The 22,636-nt window shown below is 31.1% G+C and overlaps 2 protein-coding genes and 1 pseudogene across 4 annotated transcripts in view; 1 reads left to right on the forward strand and 2 right to left on the reverse strand.

Annotated features, from left to right (window-relative positions):
• The window catches only part of LOC125875232 (probable serine/threonine-protein kinase PBL9), a 1,122,098-nt gene that overhangs the window by 1,010,161 nt on the left and 89,301 nt on the right, over positions 1 to 22,636 (forward strand). The gene's annotated exons all lie outside the window — the stretch shown is intronic.
• The window catches only part of LOC125875249 (outer envelope pore protein 16, chloroplastic), a 239,923-nt gene that overhangs the window by 67,852 nt on the left and 149,435 nt on the right, over positions 1 to 22,636 (reverse strand). The gene's annotated exons all lie outside the window — the stretch shown is intronic.
• Positions 16,418 to 17,236, reverse strand: LOC125873931 (uncharacterized; annotated as a pseudogene).

The raw sequence follows: 22,636 nt of genomic DNA on the forward strand, positions 1-22,636 counted from the left end.
TCACCTAGTTTTGCATGCTTAATTGATTAAATAAATAAATGAAGTGCCCTTAATTGCTTAATATTATGTTATCACCTAGTTTTGCATGCTTAATTGATTAAATAAATAAAGGAAGTGACCTTAATTGTCTAATGTTAGTTATCACCTAGTAAGCATGCTAATTAAATAAATAAATGAAGTGACCTTAATTGCTACTTGTAACCCCCACATAAATTGCATGAGATACGGCTAGGACCCACAGTTGTGGACCTCAAGGGATGCTTAACACCTTCCCCTCAAGGTAACCTGAACCCTTACCCGATCTTTGATTCGTTGACCTCTAGTTAGATTTAATTAGGTTAGATAGGTGCCCTAACGCGCCTTAATTCGTTAGGTGGCGACTCTTCAATCCAATTCTCAAAAGCCCAAAAAAGTTGTTAGGTCGAAAGTCCATCTTTACGAAAAAACGGGGCGCGACACATATCTCAATAATGTGTCAGATACATTAATAATGTGTCAAACACATGCGTAAATCTCCGCTTATTGAAACTTAAGGATTACATTTGTGGTGGGTCCGTACATGGCGGTGTTTGCTTCACTTTTTGATTTGTTCATATTGCTTGTTGTGCTTGTGCTTAGATCCGACGGACCTTCGCGAGATCCACAATTTTTTTTTGCTTTTTTGTCCCTCCCACTAATAAAGGTTTGAAGAGGAAGGCCCTCAAGTCGTCAAAGATGAAATCTAAGTCAGATGAAATTATATTTGAGATGATTAATATAGAGATTAGCCCAAAAATCAAGTTCTACTATCTTTTTCATTGATATGCTCCCCTTTCCTCCAGTCTTGTTTGTGGTTTTGTTGGCCTCTTTGTTGGTGTGGCCATTTGAATTGTTGCCAACGCTAGGAGAGAAATTTAGGAGAGAGAAGAGAGAGTTAATTTGGAGTATAGGGGAGACGGTTCTTGATCAAAAAGAGAAAGATATTTGATTATTATTGGACCTTTAATTGTGGTGTTTAAATGTAAAGATAATTAATCAATCCTAGTATTAAGGGAGGTGTGTAGTTGATTGTATCTTTAAAAATATAAGACATAAAATATTAAAAGAGATAATATATGTAATTGTATGAAAGTAGAGGTAAAATTAATATATATGATAGTGATGTATGTCTAGTTAGGTAGTTTTCTTAAAATTAAACATAAAATTCATGTTTTGATTAGACTAATTGTGAGTCATTAGTCCAAGCCTTTTGGGATAAATATATTTGTGTAAATTATGAGATAAATTCCCATTATTATTTACTGCAATATATTTTACATACATATTACCCTGGTGAATTGGTAATATATTTTACATATCATATTACCTTTATTTGTTGACTAGCTCGTCAATCGATATTGTTTGTGTGATTGTATCCACAGTGTTAACTTCCGAAACTCATTTGAATACCTCAGAATGTAAATTGAATTTGTTTAAACAAAAATTAGTGTTTGATCATAAATTTTTAATTATTTTTGGGAAATCAGATTTAGATGAAGTTTGATTTGGAGTTTCAAAATGTGATTGACTATAATTTATGGAAATATTTTGTTCTTTGGAGAGACATGAAAAATGACTTATACTATAAATTTTAAAAACTATAAAAAATATTCATAAATTTGACACAAAATTATTATTTTTATCAGGGAAAAAACTCAAATATGTCATCGAACTTTGAGAAAATACTCATTTATGTCATCGGTCAAAAGTTTGGTTCATCTATGCCATGTTTGTTTGAGAAAGGGCTCATTCAAGTCATTAGTTGTTAACTAAAATGGCATAGATGAGCTTTTTTCTCAAAGTTTGATGACATATTTGAGTCATTTTCCTTTTAAAAAACAATTCATTTAATGATGTGACCGAATCATAATTGAACACGTGTAAAAAATATTTTTTGCAAAATTAAAACTATTTTTAGTTAACAAATAATGACATGGGTGATCATTATCTCAAAGTTTGATGACGTATTTGAGGCTTTTCCCTTTTAAAAAAAATAATGATTTAATTAATGATGTGGTCTAATCATAATTGAACATGTGTAAAAAATGATTTTACTAAATTGGAACTGTTTTCAGTTAACAAATAATGGTATGGATGAGCCTTTTCTCAAACGAAAAATGGAATACATGAACCAAACTTTTAACGGATGGCATAGATGAACTTTTTCTCAAAGTTTGATGGCATAGTTTAGTTTTTTCCCATTTTATAATGAACTAGATAATACATTATTCATATCCTAATAAAAACTACTAATAACATAATTATTACCTACTATAAATTGTCAAATTACAATTAGTCATGAAGATTCAACAATGAAAAAATAATAATAAACAATAGCAACGATTAACTAGCGATTTTTTAATATAACTGGATGACCATCTTTTGTAGATACTAGTTACTTAGATCAAATCTCTAAATTATCTTCCTAATATAAAAAGGTTGACTCTAAAAATCTGGTCAGAACAAGAAAAGTTTGACTCTAAAAATCTGGTCAGAAAAAGAAAAGTTTGACTAAAAAAATTTGGCCAGAACAAGAAAAGTTTGACTCAAAAAATCTGACCAGAACAAGAAAAATTTGACTCAAAAAATCTGGTCAAAACTAGACTGAAACCATAAACTACATATATTTCAAGATGATAATTTGCAACTTGGTATCTAATACACCCCCATTTAGTTACATGCCAAAATAACTATTACAGACAACTTAGTGTCTCTAATTCAAAGTATTCAAAAAATTTACAAAATCTGAATTTCCACTATAAATAGGAGACAATCTTAGGTAAAGAAACACACAACAACATAAACATAGCTATTTGATCCCTCCCAAACAGACTTGTTTCTCTCTCTTTAGTTTTGAATAGAAAAATAAAGTAAAGTTTGCTTTTGTTGAAAGAAAAACTGACAAGGAAGTCTCATACCAGAAAAGATAGAGAGAGTTCTTCAAAAAGACTTATGAACTACACATTTTGTGGTATGGAACTGACTATAATCATCTATAGTTCATACCACAATGAACTTGGGGTGTTTTCAAATCATGAAGCTGCAATCAATACTTTTACAAAATTTAGGGATCTTCCAACTTTGGTTTTTAATCAAAAAAATATGATGATCAAAGAAGAGTTCACCAAGCAAAAGATTGAAACGATGGAGAAACAACTGCATAAGATAAGGAAGAAAATCACGAGATAATTGTATAAAGTGTTGAAGGGAATATCTAAGAGAATGTCTTTACCTGCAACACTTCATGCATTATGTTTCTGATTTCCTTCTGTAACTTGTGTAGTTGTTCCTTCATCTTTTCAATTTTTTATTGGGTGAACTCTTCTTTCGTCAGCATATTTTTTTTATTGAACTTGCCTTTGAAGATTCCTAAACTTTGTAAAAATATTGATTGTAGATTCATGATTGGCAGGTTTATTATAATAAAGACTATAGATGATTGTAGCTACTTCAACACCGCAAAACACGTCGAGTTCATGAGCATTTTTCAAGAATCCTTTGTCTTTTTTTTTTCCAATGAGACTTCCTTCTCAGTTTTACTTAAAATAAAAGTAAGCTTCACTTTTGTCACGATCCTATTTAGGTCTGTAACCGACACTAAGGGGAAAGAATCAGAAAGCAAGCCTTAACATGAATCTACAGAAATTCAGGCATATTTTTTTCTGTTTTTGGGCCTATTCAATTATTTCCTGTCTTAGAAATCAATAACACAACTAATAACATCTCTAACCCAGGACACAATATACATCAACAATTCAATCGTCATGCAATAATACAAATTCTTCTCTAAGTATGAAAAAAATTAAAATTAGTCACTTAGCTACAATACGAAGGAATAATCATGACTCTAATAAAAGGACTAGCAAATGGAGTGACTCTAAGAGATTTAAAAGAATAAAATAAATATCTTTCGTCACATAAAGCAATGTGAGGCTCACCAGATACTATCAATCTACACTCTCTAATTAATGAAATCCTCGCCAACGCTACCTGAGTTCTCTGTAAAATATTTGGCGAGGAGTGAGAGCTAGCTCAGTCAGTAATAACACTTAATCATAATCATTTTTAATGAGCGACAAGTCAGAAAACAAGCTAGTATGATAAATCAAAATAATGAAATAAATGCTCTTTCATAAACGATAACAATATTCAATCTTATTTGTCTCATATAAGCAAAAACTAATGTGGATATTTAGAAAAGAACTTAGAAAAACATTTTCATTTCAACTCTTATATTTGGGAGGTTTCCAAGAATGAATCATTTAATCATTGTGACCTTCTTCTTTAAGAAGTAATCAATAACAGTGAACTCCTCATAAAAGAGTCGAATATTCATATCGATAGATTCCTACTCGAGGGATATCAATAACTGTATTCTAGTTCTACCTTCTCACTAGCAAGGGCTATATCAGTAATCTATATCTACAAGGTGCACCAAATCAATCAAATCCGCCGTTAGCTATGAGATCTATCAAGGTCTACTCCCACTTATATTTTTTCCTGATGAACAATAGGTACTTGTAGGAAAGTATTTTTAAAATAGAATAGATCATTTAAGTATTATCAAATCATATTTTGTCAAACTTCAAGAAAATACATGTCAAAATTGTAATGAACCAAAAGGTCATTTTTAGAATTTTTCATAAAATTAACGTTTTACCCCTCTCAATAGTTGCCCTGAGTCATTTCTGATCCGTTGGTAAAGATGATTTGAGAATTTTGAAACTATTCGTTTAACTACAATTAATTAATTGACGGATAGTTATTAAATAATTAAGTTAATTAGTGGTTAATAGGCCAAATTCATAATTTATTTAAAATCTTATACCATTTGGCCCATATATATTAACATAAGTTAGTAGGATTTGTTACTTTTAGTACATAATTAATAATTCTGAAAAAAAAAAAGAGAAAATGGACGCCGCAAGACTATATGGAAATTGCAGGTATTATGAATCCTTCCAAAGCCCTTTCTATAATTTTCTTTTAGCAATGATTCTAATTTTAAAGAGCCAATGGTTACTAATCATTAAGCAATGATTCTAATTTTAAGGCAGCATCAACTTTAAATCTTAAGAGAAATTATTGTTCTGTTTGGCCAAAACAAATAGGAAAATTGATGGTAATTGGAAAATCGAAGCACTGTGGGGTTGGATTTTTGTTGTATTATTTCTTCGTTTCTCCATTCTTTCCATGTGAAAGTTACAAATAGTGTATTGATTTTGATTTGGGATTTTTCCTTTGATGATTTTTTCATATTATAATTCAAGTTTTGATATAATGATATAAGTAATTAAATATGAGGTGGATTGTATTATATGAATTACCATAAGATTTATGATATTGGAGAAGTTGACACTTAACCCTAGGCTTGAAATTTGAAAAGTATGACAATTGACATGTTAATTGGCATTAAGATTAGGAATTTGATTATAAATTCAGGTGAGTTTTTTATTCTAGATTAGACATATAGTAATATGAGTGTTGTTAATCTCGAAAGCTTATTGTGATTATTTATTTGAATAAATTGCATTGATTTGGAAGTCCAACGAAAGGGGAAGGCTCAAGTCTCGAAGTAATTGTTCAATTATTTGAGGCAAGTGGATTTTCGATCCTTGTTAAGTGTATAGAATCGTGTATTTTCCTTGTGGTATGTGTTGGGGAGTAATGAGACTTGGTGATAGGTTGACTTACTCGTATTTTGAATGATCATGATGAGGAAAATGGGTAGTAAAAGACAACTTGATTGTATATTGATGTGTGATCTATTGAGAATGATTTGAAAGGCTTATTGATTCATTGTTGATATTGTATCACGATTGGGTTGTTGTGAATTGTGCATTGATATGAAATGGTCATCTCCTCATTATTTGTGAACATGTCATTTGCATTGGTTTTGAGACATGGGTGTGACAAGTGTTATGTGAATTGAGGAAGAATAAGAAATTAAAGAGGATGTACTATTTTGAGGGACGTGTCACGCGCCACGACAAATATTATAATTCGAGGGACGTGTCGCACACCGCGACGGACATTATGATTCGCGGGACGTGTCGTACGCCGCAACATATTCTATTATCGAGGGACGTATCGCAGGTCGCGACGAATTCTATTATCGAGGGTCGTGTCATACATTGCAAAGGGTGCATGGACTGATAAGTTCCCCATAGGTCCTTGGACTAAGAGATAACGGGTGTGTATCTCTAGGTCAGACATGCATCACTATGCTTGGCATTGCATTGCATAAATCTTTATCATTTGTGAACTTGTGAATGCCTTTCTATGAAACTTGTGATTGATGAACTTAATCATGCGTGTTGCTAATCTATAATTGTTGGAGTGTTGTTATTGAACTATGTGTTATGTGAACTGTTAGGTTGGGCTGACTTTATGCAGGTTATAGTTGTAGAGGTTTAGTTGGAGTGTAATGAGTACCTGTATTCTATACCCTTAGCTTTGTGTTTAAGAGTTTGCTCGATGAGTACCGTGTGGTTTGGAACTCACTCCTTGCTTCTACAATTGTGTAGGTTACGAGTCCAAATCTTCGTGATATTCTATATTCTCTTTTGTCCAAGGTTTTCTATGGAGAGTTGTGAGGTAGCTGTTTGTCATCGTAGGGGACCTTCTTACTCCTATTTATGATCTTGTTCTACTTTATAGACGACAACATCATTTGAGATTTGTGTTTTCTTTCAAATCTATTATAATACATTAGAGGCTTGTGCACGTGACAACCAAGTTTTGGGGGTATATTTAAGTTATTATAAATTTTTCGCATTATTTTATAGTATTGAACTTTTATTCTCGTTTTACTTCCACATTTATTGTATTAGTTGGGTTTTAGGCTGACTTGTCTTGGTGGGATAAGACGAGTGTCATCATATCCATTTTTGGATTGTGAGAAAAATACTATTTCTCAAGCAAATGTTAACCCTTTCGATAAATGTAATCATATCTCAAGTATCAATAAACACGTCTTATAAAAGTGAGTTCACCTCAAATAATTATTTCGGTATCATATCAAGTAAAAGACTTGTCCGATATGAAAATTCAAAACATTAAGTAAATCATTCAGTTTATAAACCTTGTATAAATCATGAAAGTTATAAAATAGAATTTGTGGTAAGATTACTACTCATAGTACTCATGCCAAAATATCAACCTCGTCGCTTTAGTAATTCGTACGAATTTCTTTGGTCAATCTATAATCACATTCATAACAATTTCGTGTTAACCTCTTTGTACGTGTTATTTCATGCTAAGATTAGAATACCTAGCCATTTGGACTTCCTGTTTGTCCACAAATTTGATGATTTAACCCTAATCCCTCTTTTTCCTTTTTTTTTGTTGCAGGTTGCAGCACTTTGCTGCTTTGGCTTTTAGCCAATCCTTTTATTTTCTTTCTAGTCATGGCTAAAGAGGAGGAGAAATGTATTTGTTTGAATGCGGATCAAATGACTATGTTGTTAAGTGCTTCTTTGTCTAGGATTGACTCCTATTTTTAGGAAAAATATATATACGTATTACATAATATCACGCTCCAACTTCTATGTATGACTCATACATGACGTTTATAAAAATTTACTAAAAATTAATCGAGTCATACCGACGCTGAAGAGAAGTTGATATAATAGGACAATTACGAAAAGTCTAATTTTAAATTTACAAAATAAATTAATCAAAAAATTAGTACAATATAAGTCTTAAAAAATAATTGTTCGAACCGTACCATTAACATATCTCAACTCTATCCCATACTATTACAAATTAGACCACTAGCATTAAAATTAGTAGAAATTACATAAATCTCATAGTGTTAAGAATTAATTACATCACTACTTTTTTCCAAATTACAAAATCCTTAAATTTATAGGATCTCGGATATATGAAACTTGCGGATACATGGCTCACGAATTGCGAATGATATATTACTTAATGGGAGGGTTGTATTCGAGAGGGGATAAGATGTATCTGAGAGGGGAGGGATGTATCCGAGAGGGGAGAAATGTATCTGAGAGGGGATAGGGATGTATCTGAGAGAGGATATGGATGTGTCAGAAAGGGGATTTTTGTATTTTTTTTAAATAATAGAAAAATTTAGAGATTATGGTAAAATAAGATATGTATTTAAGTAATCTTTTCTTAAAACTAAACATAAAATTTATGCTTTGATTAGACTGAATGTGAATCATTAGTCCAAGGCGTTAAGGATAAATATATTTATATATATATATGTAAATTATTATACAGCAAATAATTCAATATTCCATGAAAATATTTTTTTTTAATGTAACAATTCCTTGGAATATAAAAAAGCTTACAAATGCACCTACGACCTCAGATTGACACCTTTTTTTCTTTCTTAAAGGAATTTATATATTCTATTATTAGGTGTATATTTTTCTTTTTTTTTGGGTTATTAAGGGATTTTATTAGGTAGCTATCAATTGTAATAATATTCCCTTTTTAAAATATTACAAATGGCATTTACATCACTTTGAACAAAATCATAGATGAAAGCTTTATGAGCTCAAACTAATCAATTTCCTCTGTGAGTTGTAGCGCGGTGGCGGGACTGCTTCACCCTCAATTAAAGGTCTCGGATTCGCGTCTTGATCTTGGATATAGAGAAAATATTATTACTCGAATTTGTAGATGCAAATAGTAATAACTTTCCCTAACCCAAATCTTACCTCAATTAAAATTACACAAAAAAGTATTTTTTTCTTACCGTTCATCAATATCGTGACATTCAAACACTAGAATCATACATGTTTTTTGTCTATAATTTTGTATATCTTGTGGATATATTTACCCTTGATTTACAATACTAACTAATATCAAGAAATTCTCTCTTTCTCATTCTCAACTTCAATATTATACATTCATACTTCTTCTTCTTCCTCAACTCCAAAGTAAAATATTAGCGAAACACCAAGATTTTGTTGAGGAGAATGATGTCTAGTTCGAAATCATTCTATTGAAAAGTCAGTAGCAGATCCAATCATGGGTTTCATGGTCATTGAACCCTATATATATACGAAAATTAAGTACAGTAGGATTGATCAATCAATTTAATGAGTGATTTCAGACCAGGCTTCATCCCCCTAACTCTAAGAGTTTTTCATCAATATCGACCCATCAAAAAAACCATAATCAATAAATGTTTTAGAATCATTCATTTACAATATTAATCGTGTCATTTTTTTTGTGTGTTAACAGCTAAATCAGGATGATTCAAATCAAATCATTTATTATACTATTTATCATTATGCACTCAATCATCCTTTCCTTAAAAAATAAAATAAAATTCGCTCCTGTTATAAAATGAAGATACGAAATTAAAATTAAGAAGAGTAGAGATTAGAAAGATCCAAAGTAATAGTAGTAGTAACTTTCCTTTATTATTGTATGTTTTTCACTTCTTCGTATTCTTTCATATTACAAGAGGGGATATATATATATAGGTTATAAAACTTGGGCACAAAGTAACTTGGCCACAAAGTATTTTACTTGGACACAAAGTATATTGTGTGGACATACATTTTACAACACTCCCCCTTGAATGTCCATGTAAAAGAAAAAATTTAGTGAAAGAAAAAGTATAGTAATACGCTTTATTTGATGCCTCATTAAAAATCTTTACCAGGAAAATCCAGTGGGATAAATTTTAGTTAAGGGAAAATGAGTGCAGCGCTGCCGATCTTGTAACTCAGCTGCCGATAAAATCTAGCGCGTATTTAATCCCACTGATGAAAACATTACTTAATATCTTGAAGATGACGTATTATGATCTTGTAACTCAGCTTCTCAAAGGTTGAAGTTGGAAATGTCTTGGTGAATACGAATTGTTGAACATTTGTTTCATCCTCTTTTTGAAGATCATGAGTAAGCAAAAAGAACTTCGATGAAATATATTTTGGTTGGTCTCCTTTGATGTGTCCTTCTCTTAGTTGAGCACATGCAACATTGTCTTCATATAATGTTGTTGGAATATCTCCTTTCAAAGGAAGACCACATATTTTCTGGATATGTTTATAGATCTCATCCAAATATATTTTGACAATTACTCAATTTGTGATCTTGTTGGTTTAGACAAATTTCTCATTTGAATTTTTAGTAGCAACAACCAAGCACTGAAAGATACTTTCACTTGTATAATAATGAAATTGATTGTCTTGTGGAATGATTTGATATAATAGTATTCCGACATGAAAAGAAATAACTTTCTTCAGGTCAAACTTCATAATCTCCTGCAATTTCACAGTCAATAAATCTTGACACAATTGCTCTAATAATTTATATCGATATTTGATTCACTCTAATATCTCCACTGATAAGAGTGATGTTATTTCTGCATGCATATTAATAAAATTATTTACCACGAATAATAATAGCAGGATACATAAGTGCACCAATTGCACTATGACATGATATTTTCTAACCATTTTAATGAGATCGAAATTGATCTTTGTGTTATGCAATCTTACAATTATTGGGGTACTATTCAATGTAATCGCTTTACAACCTTTTAAATCCTTCAGGAATTTTCATATAATATTTATATTCTAGCTACATATGATAATAATTCATCATGCGTATTAATTCAAGTTTTTCATATATTGTCAGACCGATAGAAACCTCATTGCGTCCACCTTAAGAGAATAAATTTCCATATAATAATGTCAGGACTTTTGCGATTTTTTTTATTTTCCAATGCACAAGTCGTACTTTATATTCTACGATTTTATTTATCGCACAATAATTCATTTGTACCCCACTGACATTATATTTTGATAGATGGACAATATAAGCCCAAAACTTTTCCAAGTGAAAAAAAATATACTTGAATTGTATTTTCTTTGGCCAATCATTTATCTGTCCACACTGTTTGACATATTTAAAATCAAGATCCTCATTATCATTTATAATTTTGAGAGCTATATTATATTAAAAATATCGTCGACGGTTATTTGATATCGATTCTAATATGACATAACTTGTCGAGCTCTCTTTATTTTTCATCATTTCAGGTACCTGAACCTTTGCTAAGGTTTTATGAATTGTTATGTCATAGTGCTTTTTCTAAAGCACTTGCCTCATTATTATGACCATCTTAATCATTTGCTCCTCTTTTTTTTCAAGAAGTTTTATCTTTTGAATCGATTTATCTATCACTTCCGGCGTGCCATAAATTATGTCCTTCAAGGACCTTTTATTGGAGCATTTATAACTGGATTATAACATATGGTCAGTGAATATGCCTGACAATTGACTTAAATTATATTTTCAACGAGGATCATATCAATGATATGTCATTATGTATAACTTATTTTTCAGTTGCTTATCATCTCCCCCTAATGTTAGAGAATCTAACATTCACCCAACTTTATTTGGGAACTCATCTTTGTGCATTGTGTAGTGATGGTGCAATTGAATAATATATTTCACATTTAAATTTTATAGATGAGAATGATTTGGTTCCTGACCCTAAACCAATTGTGATAGAAAAATCTTGTTGGCTTGATACGTACAAGTGTTGCTACATTTTAAATAACACATCTAATACTAAATTTATTTTTGATAGTTTTGTTCTCATAATCAATGGTTTAGCTATAATTGAAGGCATATAATTTCTGCTTAAACCATTTGGTATAAATCAGCATCATCAATATAATTTTATAATTTGAAATGTGCTATTGATTTAACAATTCGAGCAAATAACCTTTGCAAAAATCAAATTGCAGGTTGATTACAAAGCACATGTGACCATAGTATAGATGCATCTATTAAAATCATATAATAGTAAATGGTCCACATGGTAGGTGAACGGACCCATATTCACCTTTTTATACATTTCAAAATTTCAGGAGATACAATCTCAACCTTAGTTGGTACAACGATAATTTTATCATGAGATCAAACAACACAAGAGAATTCTTGAAGAATTTATTATTTCTTCAATATATAATCACATGAATTCTCATTTATTTTTGTACGATATATATTTGTTAAATTAGGTCTTAGGCCTAACTCATACCCCAAAAGCTAGCTCTAAGAGAGGAGGATTTCCCAAGCCTTATAAGGAGTCCACCCATCTCATTAACCACCGATGTGGGACTTTTGTCATTCTTTAACAATATTTGAACCGGGATGGTCGTCAATGGGTCATGCCAACTGATGTTTATTTCAATAAACTTCTACTTTATTTTGCACGTGATTCCATCATCATGCCCATACTTAGTTACCACAAACAATACGAAAAATAGGTAATCTTTCACATAAATATTTATAATCCACTTTGACTGTAGTAATATGAAGATCTTAAATCTTTCCACATTAAATAGTCTCAATATTTTTTTCTTTGACTATTTCTTTGAAACATAAAAAGTTTCTTTCGAAACTTACTACAATTCCAATATCATGAGTAATTTTATTTCTTTGAGTAGTAGCACAGTAGCTCACCAAAGCACACAATTAACATTGGATACTACCACATACTTCATAACATTGTTTGTGTGGTAAACATCTCTTTCAAGGAGAAATTTATTTCATTATTCTCATGGTCAAAATCATTACAAGCAAAACTTGTTTCTTGATTTACTTTTGTAATTCGTATCTCCTCCCTTTTTATTTAATATCTGACAAAATATTTTTGGTATACAGAGATACATAACTAATAACATTTTTTTTGTGGCAAAAAATCATTTCCTTCTTTTGCTCTTTCGGTAGTTCATAATAAAACATACCATAATATTTGTGATGTACTAAAAGTACTTGATCAGTGAACATTTATACCAAAATAAATTTCTTTATTTCTGTCTAACCTCCCATAGGAGTGAGTTGTGGTATTTATTAAATCATACTCCCTCCGTTTAAAAAAAAATGAACTGCTTTCCTTTTTAGTTAGTTTCAAAAAGAATGACCTCTTTCTCTTTTTGGTAACATTTTAATTTCAGCTTTCCACATAGCATGTTTAAGGCCACAAAAATAAATGACAATTTTGTATATTTGACATAACTTTAATTTAGAACCACAAGATTCAAAAGTCTTCTTTATTTTCTTAAACTCCGTGCCAAGTCAAAGTAGACCATTCTTTGTGAAACAGAGGAAGTATATTAGTATGTCCTTATTTATAATTTATATCATCTCTTGAGACATTCATTTTCAAGAACTGTCCGCTTTTCATGATACTTATCACAAGTCACATTCTCTTCAAGGAATTAACCGTAATCATATATACATGCTTCATGATTATTCCTTCCCTTAGAAGTTTAATGTCATGCTTTGAAATTTATCATATTCATATGACATACCTTGAAATCACTTTTGAAAGTAAAGTGTATCACCACTTTTTCATCATTTTCTTTGATGGAGGATTTATAAACTTATCAAATTATTAGGTCGCATAACAAACATGTTTTTAATGACCTTTCATATCATTTGATGACAAAAATTACCTTCACTCTTTGAAGGACCATTTTGAGAACCCACAATGTTCTTTCTTTTATAATTTTCACTATGATGCATATTATTATTTTGTCCATTCACGTTCATATTCATATGAACAATCATAAAATAATCCTGTCATCTTTCATACTTTTATTGTATTGCTATCACATTCACTTAAAAGAATGAAGCATATTCAGTGGAACGGACTTCACAATTTTTATTTTAATCAAGAGCATATTGATTTGCTCAGTCATCATTATATCATCAATATATTGCATTGAGACTTTAACCCAACGTCTTATTCATATAAAGACGTGTTAGGTCAAAATACGAAGGGACTTGAACCCAAAATCTTATTATCATGATGCATCGAGACTTTAATAGATGTCTTACCCTCGATCAACAATGTCATAGGCCAAACCAACATAATTTTCAGATTTAACATCAAATATCATGGATAAGAAAGGAGAATATAGTTATTTAGCATAAATTAAAATATTCACGTACCTTTCCTTTCATGTTTATCCAAAATAAAATAACCATGTAAATCAATTGAGTGAATAATTAAACTCCAAAGAGATAGTGCAGAGATTTACTTTATCAATGGATTAGGAAATATATGCAATCATATTGAGTTCAAATATCCGTTAACTTTGTATGTAATACATTTCATAACTTTACATGATAACTAAATTTTTCAATCAAAATATATTAGAATTCACACTCGAGTCTTAAATATCACCTTGTGATTATATATACGCATAAGTGAATTAATTAGTTTCAAGAAAACATGAAATATAATCATTCTCATGAGTTCTACTAAAGTTCATGTGAGTTACATTTATAATAATTATTATCCAGATTATAATTTTATATTGAGATGTAGTGCAAAAAAGTAGATACCACACATACTATGAAAATGTATAGGTATTTAACGCACCACAAATAACATAAAAGATTTATAGAATATAATTTTATTTTCAAGGTCATCGAACATGCTTCCATTTACAAAATTTTTGTTTCAATGTTATAATTTACACACATAATTATTTATTTATTTTATAAAGAATAAAATTTCAAGATGGATCAGAAACTCTCCGTTACAATTACCTAACTCCCTTTATTTATTTTTTAATACTTTACTAATTTCAAATACCTAACTCTACTATGAATTGAAATATGTGTAGAACATGACCTTCCCTGTAATAAACTATAACATGAAGAAAAATTCACAGTATACATGTTAACTGAGATATTTCTTTCAAAGTGTTAATTAAGTAACTTACAATATAATGTCATTTCTTGTAATATATAAGTATCCAATTGAAAGTTTGCAGTTCGTATCACAAATAAGATATTGGAGGAAAGATAAGTAGAAAATCATCATACCTTAGCTTGTGTATAGAAGAATAGAGTCGTGTTCATAACGTGTTATGAAATGAAGATAAGAAATTGAAATTAAGAAGAGTAGAGATAGAAAGACCCAAAGTAATAGTAGTAGTAACTTTCCTTTATTATTGTATGTTTTTCACTTCTTCGTATTATTTCATATTACAAGAGGATATATATATATATATATATATATATATATATAGGTTATAAAACTTGGGCACAAAGTATTTTACTTGGACACAAAGTATATTGTGTGGACATCCATTTTACAAAAGTCTGGAGCCTAAAGGGCAAAAAAAATTTGACAAAAATTTCAAAAGGGCATATTCAAATTTTTTCTAACCAAAAGGGAAAAATCGCTATAGACGTAGCGATTTTGTTTGATACCGTTAACAGATCAAAATCGCTACTGATGTCAGCGATTTTGTTCAATTTTTTTTTTCAGAAAATCGTTGCACGTACAGCATTTTTGCGATTTTTTTTAAAAGAAAAATTAAAATCACTGTTATGGCAGCGTTTTTATAAGAACAAATTTATTTTCTTTTTTCGAAAAATCACTGCCTTGATTTTGGTAGAAATTTTTTTTCTTTGATTTTTTTTTTTGAAATTTCTGTCAACTAGTCAACATCTAATTGTAAAAAATAAAATTAAAATTGCTACCTTGGCAGCGATTTTGGTGGAATTTTTTTTTGCTTTTTCAGAAAATCGCTGCCTGTGCAGCGTTTTTGCGATTTTCTTTTAAAAAATAAATTAAAATTGCTGCTATGGCAGCGTTTTTATAAAAATAAATTTATTTTATTTTTTTGGAAATCGCTACTGTTGCAGCGTTATTATAAATTTCGTGAAATTTTTTTTCTTTATAAATATCGCTGCCAATTATATTTTTTTAAATCGTATTAAATTTATTTATTTTCACTAACAAGCAGCGAAATTTTCTTCCAAATTTCTTTTTTTTTAATTGTTCAAACATTCACATGTTATATTAAAAAAAAAATTCAACTCACACGCATGCCTAAAAAATAGAAAAAGTTCACGTGTTTCATTTCAAATTTTCTTATAAATTGGTTGAAGACGTAGAAGATTCGAACAACTCAGAAGAATAATTTTTATGTATCTTTATTTGAAAGGCTAAAGATTTTTATGCAATAAATCAGATTTTTATGTGTGTTGAAATTTGTTGTTTCGTGTAAATTTAAACAAAGAGTTTGAAATTTATTATTATTGCAGTGAGATTCTCCTCTTTTGTTTCAACATTTGCATGATGTTTCTTTTCCTTTAAGTTATGTCAAATCAATACTTTTTATGTTAGGTCAAATCCATACTTTTTAAGTTAGGTCAAATCAATTATATAGTTATAATATAAATGTAGTGTATTTACAAAATATCAAATTATCTTTTTACTTTTTAACTCACTTGAAAAATTAATTTAATCAATATATTTAAAATGCAACAAGACAGATTAAATTCATGTCAACAAGTATTTAAAAATGATATATTATAATATTAATAACAAGACAGAAAAATTACATTCATCTTAAAAACACAGACAATATATTTAAAATCGAGTAGGACATCGTGCCTTTGTGTGACTTGTTTCCATACAAACATTGCATTTTCTGGCCATGCGAGCCGGAGCTATATCCATATCATTCTTAAGTCGGCTTCTTACTTGCATACCATATGTCCGCAAATACTCAGTATTTACAATTAAATTAAAAGGAGTTGGCGGCAAATACATTTCATCACCCACTGGGGTAAATGTCTCAGTGTATGTTTGTTTGTAATATTTTGTACTGTAGAATTTACTTACATATGACTTTGGCTCGATTTCGCGAAGTCCACAAAAATTAATGGCATGCGAGCAAGGCATATGATAATTTCTCCATTTTCCACAAAAATATTTCTTACCTTTTACAGTAACCTTGTGGACATTTCCACCTTTATCATCATAAGCAAAAGTAAGAATTTCAAATACTTCATCACCAGTGTTGAAAGTCATCATATTTGTGTGCCCTTGAGCTTTTTAATAATAATCATTAATTTTTTTTTATCTATTGCAAGAGGCCACGGCATATTATTTTGAAGTAATGCGATTGCAAAGTTGTTTCTTTCGACAAAACAATCAACAAGAATTTTGAACTTCATTCGAACCATGGCAGTCACAGGATGCCCCCGAGCTTTTTTCAATAAACTATTATATGACGCACACATTTGTCGTCATGGCACCCCATCTATGACCACCATCCTTATACATTGTCCATTTTTTCAAAGAAAATTCATTTAACCATTCATATGCTGCAAGAGACAATATTTTAATTTGTTGCATCTGTTGCACAAACTTTTTCTTCTGGTGCTCTGTAGCAGCTAACCACATTAATTTCTCGAGTTCACCATTAACAATTTTGTATTAAAATTTGCTTTTAAGTGTCGAACACAAAATCTATGGTTTGTGTTGGGTGGACTCAACCAATCATAAGATTGAATACATTGCAAGATTCCTTGATAACAGTCAGAAATGAGACCAATTACTTGTCGTTCACAAACAACATGTGTCCATAATAACTTGAGAAATCACGACCAAGACTCAAAACTCTCACGTGCAACTAAAGCATATGCAAGTGGAAAAATATTTCCATTAGCATCAATCCCAACCGCAATTAACAGTTTCATATCATACAAACCATAAAGATGTGTGCCGTCGACGGAAATAACCGGCCTACAACTTTTGAAACCATCAATGCTCTGCTTAAAAGCCCAAAAAATAAATTTAAAGATTTGTTCACCTTGCATTGTTGTAGAATGATGCTCCCACTCAATAATAGTGTCTGGATTGAATAATTGTAGTGCATCCATGTATCGAGGTAATGCCTTAAATGAACTTTCAAAATCACCATAAACCATTTGAAATGCTTTTCTCCGACCTTTTTGTGTTTTTCTATAACTAGGAGTATAGTGATGCTTTCCTTTGATGATTTCACGGATCATCTTAATATTTATGTCTGGATTTTGCATAACATAGGTATCAATGAAGTGGCAATCATGTTACTATTCAAATTGAAATGATCCTCCTTATAATTATATATAAGACAAGTATGTGGTTCAATCATTTTTCCTACCTTCCATATACCACTTGAAATCTCTCTGAAACAAATCATCCAATTACACCCTAACTCATGACGCTTGCAAATAACTCTCCAACTTTTACTCTTGAATTGATCACAAAGAAATTCTTTTTTTATTGCAAGACTATATGCTCTTACGATAAATTTCATTTGCTTCTTATTCATAAATAGCATACCTAGTTGCATATACAAATTAGATTAATCAATAAAAAAAATATATATAAAATATTTAGTTTGCAACAATCGAACCTGACTGGATATATTTAGGATTGTTTGGATTCCAAAAGTGTCGTTCGAATAGAACCATCATCTCTTGTATAGATAAAATCTTCTACACTTTCTTCAGTGTGATCTAAGTGTGGAATCACTGTAGAATGATAATTAACACTTTGATCTTCAACAGGTATATTAGATGCATCATCCACATCATCATCATCCTCATATGTTTCATCATTGTCTGTTAATTCATGCTCCAAAGGTTCATCACTATGCAACTCACCAACTCGTTCATCACCCATAATATTATTATTCACAATTTGTGTACAATAATTCACTGCATCTTGAAGTTGGTCACATCTATAAAATATAATAATATAAATATATTGCATATTAAAAAAATTTAATTTTAATAAATAAGAAAACATTACATCTTTTACCTATCAGTTGGCTCCGATAGAAAAGAATTCAAGTGCATGGAAGCATGGCTAGACTCTCCCATATTGTAATCTGGCACACTCCAATTCAAATAATGATCATAAATATATGAGACAATTTTTATTTATGATATCGCTGCGTCAGAAGCGATATTTTAAAAAAAAGAAAAGTTAGAGGGGAATTTCGTTGCCCTGATAGTGATTTTTTTTTAAAATTCTTTACTAAAATCGCTACCAAGGCAGCGATTTCAAAAATTAGATATTGACTAGTTGATAGAATTTTTTTTAACAAAAAAATTCCACCAAAACCGCTGTCAAGGCAGCAATTTTAATTTGTTTTTCAAAAAAAAAATTCCACAAAATTTATAATTGCAGCGATTTAAAAAAAAATTAACGAAAATCGCTGGCAGTGATTTTCAAAAATATAAAATAAATTTATTTTTATAATAACGCTGCCATAGCAGCAATTTTAACTAATTTTGTTTTTTAAAATCACAAAAACACTACAGGGGCAGTGATTTTTTGAAAAAAAATAAAAAAATTTCACCAAAATCACTGCCAAAGCAATTTTATTTTTTTTATAATTAAATGTTGACTAGTTGACAGAAATTTAAAAAAAAAAATCAAAAGAAAATAAATTTCATTAAAAAATAGTTCCACCAAAATCGCTGCCATTTGTTAACGGAGTCAAATAGAATCACTACGTCAGTAGCGATTTTGCCCTTTTGGTTAGAAAAAAATTTAATGTGCCCTTTTAAAATTTTTGTTAATTTTTTTTGCCCTTTAGGCTCCGTGTGGGGTCCAGCCACATTATTCAATTGTTGTTTTTTCAACATTTGCTGCACCATTATTCAATTATTGCTTTTCAACAATTGTTGCATGCAATTGTCAATGATTGGCAGCAAATATTGAGAAACACAACTTTCGGTGGGTGTTGAAATTTGTTGTTGCAAATTTCTTCAATAAAAAGAGCTTATTAGCTCATTTGTAAAAGACCAATTCACAGTGAAAGAAAAATATAGAGAGCTGTGAGGTTTCCATAGACTATATAAGAAAAATAGTCTGTGAAGAAAAATAGAGTGTGAGCGATAATTTAGTAAGGGGAAAAATCAAAAGAGTGTTATTCCTTTTGAGTGTATAGTAGTCACTTTGAGTATTGTATTCGTGACTATACGGTGTAAAATTTCTTACTATAGTGATATCAGTTGTTCCTCTTGGCCCATGGTTTTTCCCTTATTTAGAAGGATTTTTCACATAAAATTCTTGATGTCATTATTTTCCCATTTTATTTATATCATTTGACCATATATATTTTTGTGTTAGTCTGCATCTTCCCAACAAACTGATATCAGAGCCAATATTTTATCTGAGTATGCTCTGTGGTTGCAGCACAGTCTGAACTTTCACATCATAAAAGATTTACTTTGGTTTGCAATATCTATATTTTTTGGGGATAAACAATGGAAGCCAACACAAGTAGAATGATTACTTTAAATGGTGTTATTATGTCATTTGAAAGGGAAAAATGGAACATCTGTTTTATATCAAGAATTTTTATCAATCAGTCTTTACCACTGTAAAGCCTGATAATAAAATAGATGAATAGTGAAATATGTTGCATAGACAGGTTTGTGGATTCATTAGGCAATGGGTTGACGATAATGTGTTGAACCATATTTCTGGGGAGACACATGCTCGAATCCTATGGGAGCATCTTGAAAGTTTGTATGCTCGGAAAACTGGCAACAATAAAATGTTCTTAATAAAGCAGATGTTGAGTTTAAAGTATCATGATGATTCTCCGATAACAGACCATCTGAATAATTTTAAGGGGATCATGAACCAGTTATTTGCTATGGTCATTAAATTTGATGAAGAAATTCAAGGTTTGCTTCTACTTGGTTCCCTACCAGACTCTTGGGAAACATTTTGAACTTCATTGTCAAATTCTGTTCCGAATGGTGTGATCTCAATGGATTCTGCCAAGAGTAGTGTCTTGAACGAAGAGATGAGAAGAAAATCTCAAGGTTCTTCTTTGTCAGATGTCCTGATAACTGGCTCCAGGGGGAGAAACAAAACTCGTGGTTTTTAAAATAGAGAACAAAATATGAGCAAATCCAGAGGCAAACTTAAGGATATTGAGTGCTATCATTGTGCATGAAAGGGCACACAAAGAAATTCTGCAGGAAGTTGAAAAGGGAGAACAAAAACAAAGAGGAAACTAAAGAAGATGGCAATGAAAATTGCCTAGCCACCGTCACCACCGAAGATCTTGTTACCGTCCTTGATGCGGATATGATAAATATTGCTTGTGATGAGTCAAGTTGGGTTGTGGACATTGGTGCTGCATCTCACGTGACATCAAGGAATGATTTTTTCTCTTCCTATACTCCTGGTGATTTTGGAACCTTGAGTATGGGTAATGAGACTATTTATAAGGTGGTTGGTATTGGTACAATTTATTTGAAAACTAGTGTTGAAACTAAACTAGTTTTGAACAATGTGAAACATGCTCCTGATGTTCGTCTGCACCTGATTTCTGTTGGTGTTTTGGATGATGAAAGATATGTCAGTACCAACGGTGATGGAAAATGAAAATTCATTAAGGGTTCCTTGTTTGTGGTTCGTGGTAACAAATGTCGTAGTCTATACTGGACTACGACTTCTGCTTATGTTGATATGATGAATACAGTTGTGAGCGATAACTCTTCAACGTTATGGCACAAGAGAGTAGAAACTTAGCCACATCAGCGAGAAAGGACTTAATGTTCTAGCCAAGAAGAAATTATTGTTAAATTTCAAAAGTGCTAAATTAGAAAAGTGTGAGCACTGCTTGGCTGGTAAACAAAATAGAGTTTCTTTTTAGTCCTACCCCCCTTCAAGAAAGACAGAGTTTCTTGAATTGGGGCACTCTGATTTATGCGTTCCAATGAAGACAGAGACATTGGGTGGTGCACTCTACTTGTCACTTTTATTGACGACTGCTCGAGAAAACTTTGGGTCTATGTCTTGAAGACTAAAAACCAAGTGTTAGGTGTTTTCAAGCAATTTCAGGCTTCAGTTGAAAGAGAAACTGGAAAGAAATAAAAATGTATTTGTACTGATAATGATAGTGAATATTGTGGACCATTTGACGAATACTACAAGCATCAAAGCATTAGACACTAGAAGACTCCTCCGAAGACTCCTCAGCTAAATGGTTTGGCTGAGAGGATGAACAGGATCTTGATGGAAAGAATTAGATGTTTGCTTTCTGAAGCAAAGTTGCCGAGCTCATTTTGGGGTGAGGCTTTATTGACCGCTGCACATGTTATTAATCTATCTCTTGTTGTTGCTTTGCAAAGTGATGTACCAAATAATGTTTGGTGTGGAAAGGATGTTTCCTATGACCATTTGAGAGTATTTGGTTGCAAAGCTTTTGTACATGTGCCGAAAGATGAGAGGTCAAAGTTAGATGTCAAGACAAGGCAGTGCATCTTTGTTGGATATGGCCTTGATGAATTTGGTTACAGGTTATATGATCCAATTGAGAAGAAACTTGTGAGAAGCCGTGATATTATTTTCATGGAGAATCAAACAATTGAAGATATTGACAAAACGGAGAAGCTAGAATCTTCAAGTTTTGATGGCATAATTTATCTAGATGAAGTTCCTCATACAAGTATGCATGATGTTGTTGGGTTTGATGATCACGGTGACACCCATAATCATGTATCGAATCAACATGTTGATGTTGATAATAACAATGATATTGTTATTGATGATCCTCCTGCTCATGAAGTTGTGGATAAATTAAATATTCCGCTCAGGAGGTCCACAAGGCAGCGGGTTCCTTTCTCTCGTTATTCACCCAATGAGTATGTATTACTCACTGATGGGGGAGAACCTGAATGTTATGTGGAGGCCATAGAAGATGCGCACAAGGATCAATGGATTGAAGCCATGCAAGATGAGATGAAGTCTCTGCATGAGAACCACACTTATGAGTTGGTAAAATTG

Source organism: Solanum stenotomum, chromosome 8 (assembly GCF_019186545.1).
Source record: "Solanum stenotomum isolate F172 chromosome 8, ASM1918654v1, whole genome shotgun sequence".
NCBI lineage: Eukaryota > Viridiplantae > Streptophyta > Magnoliopsida > Solanales > Solanaceae > Solanum > Solanum stenotomum.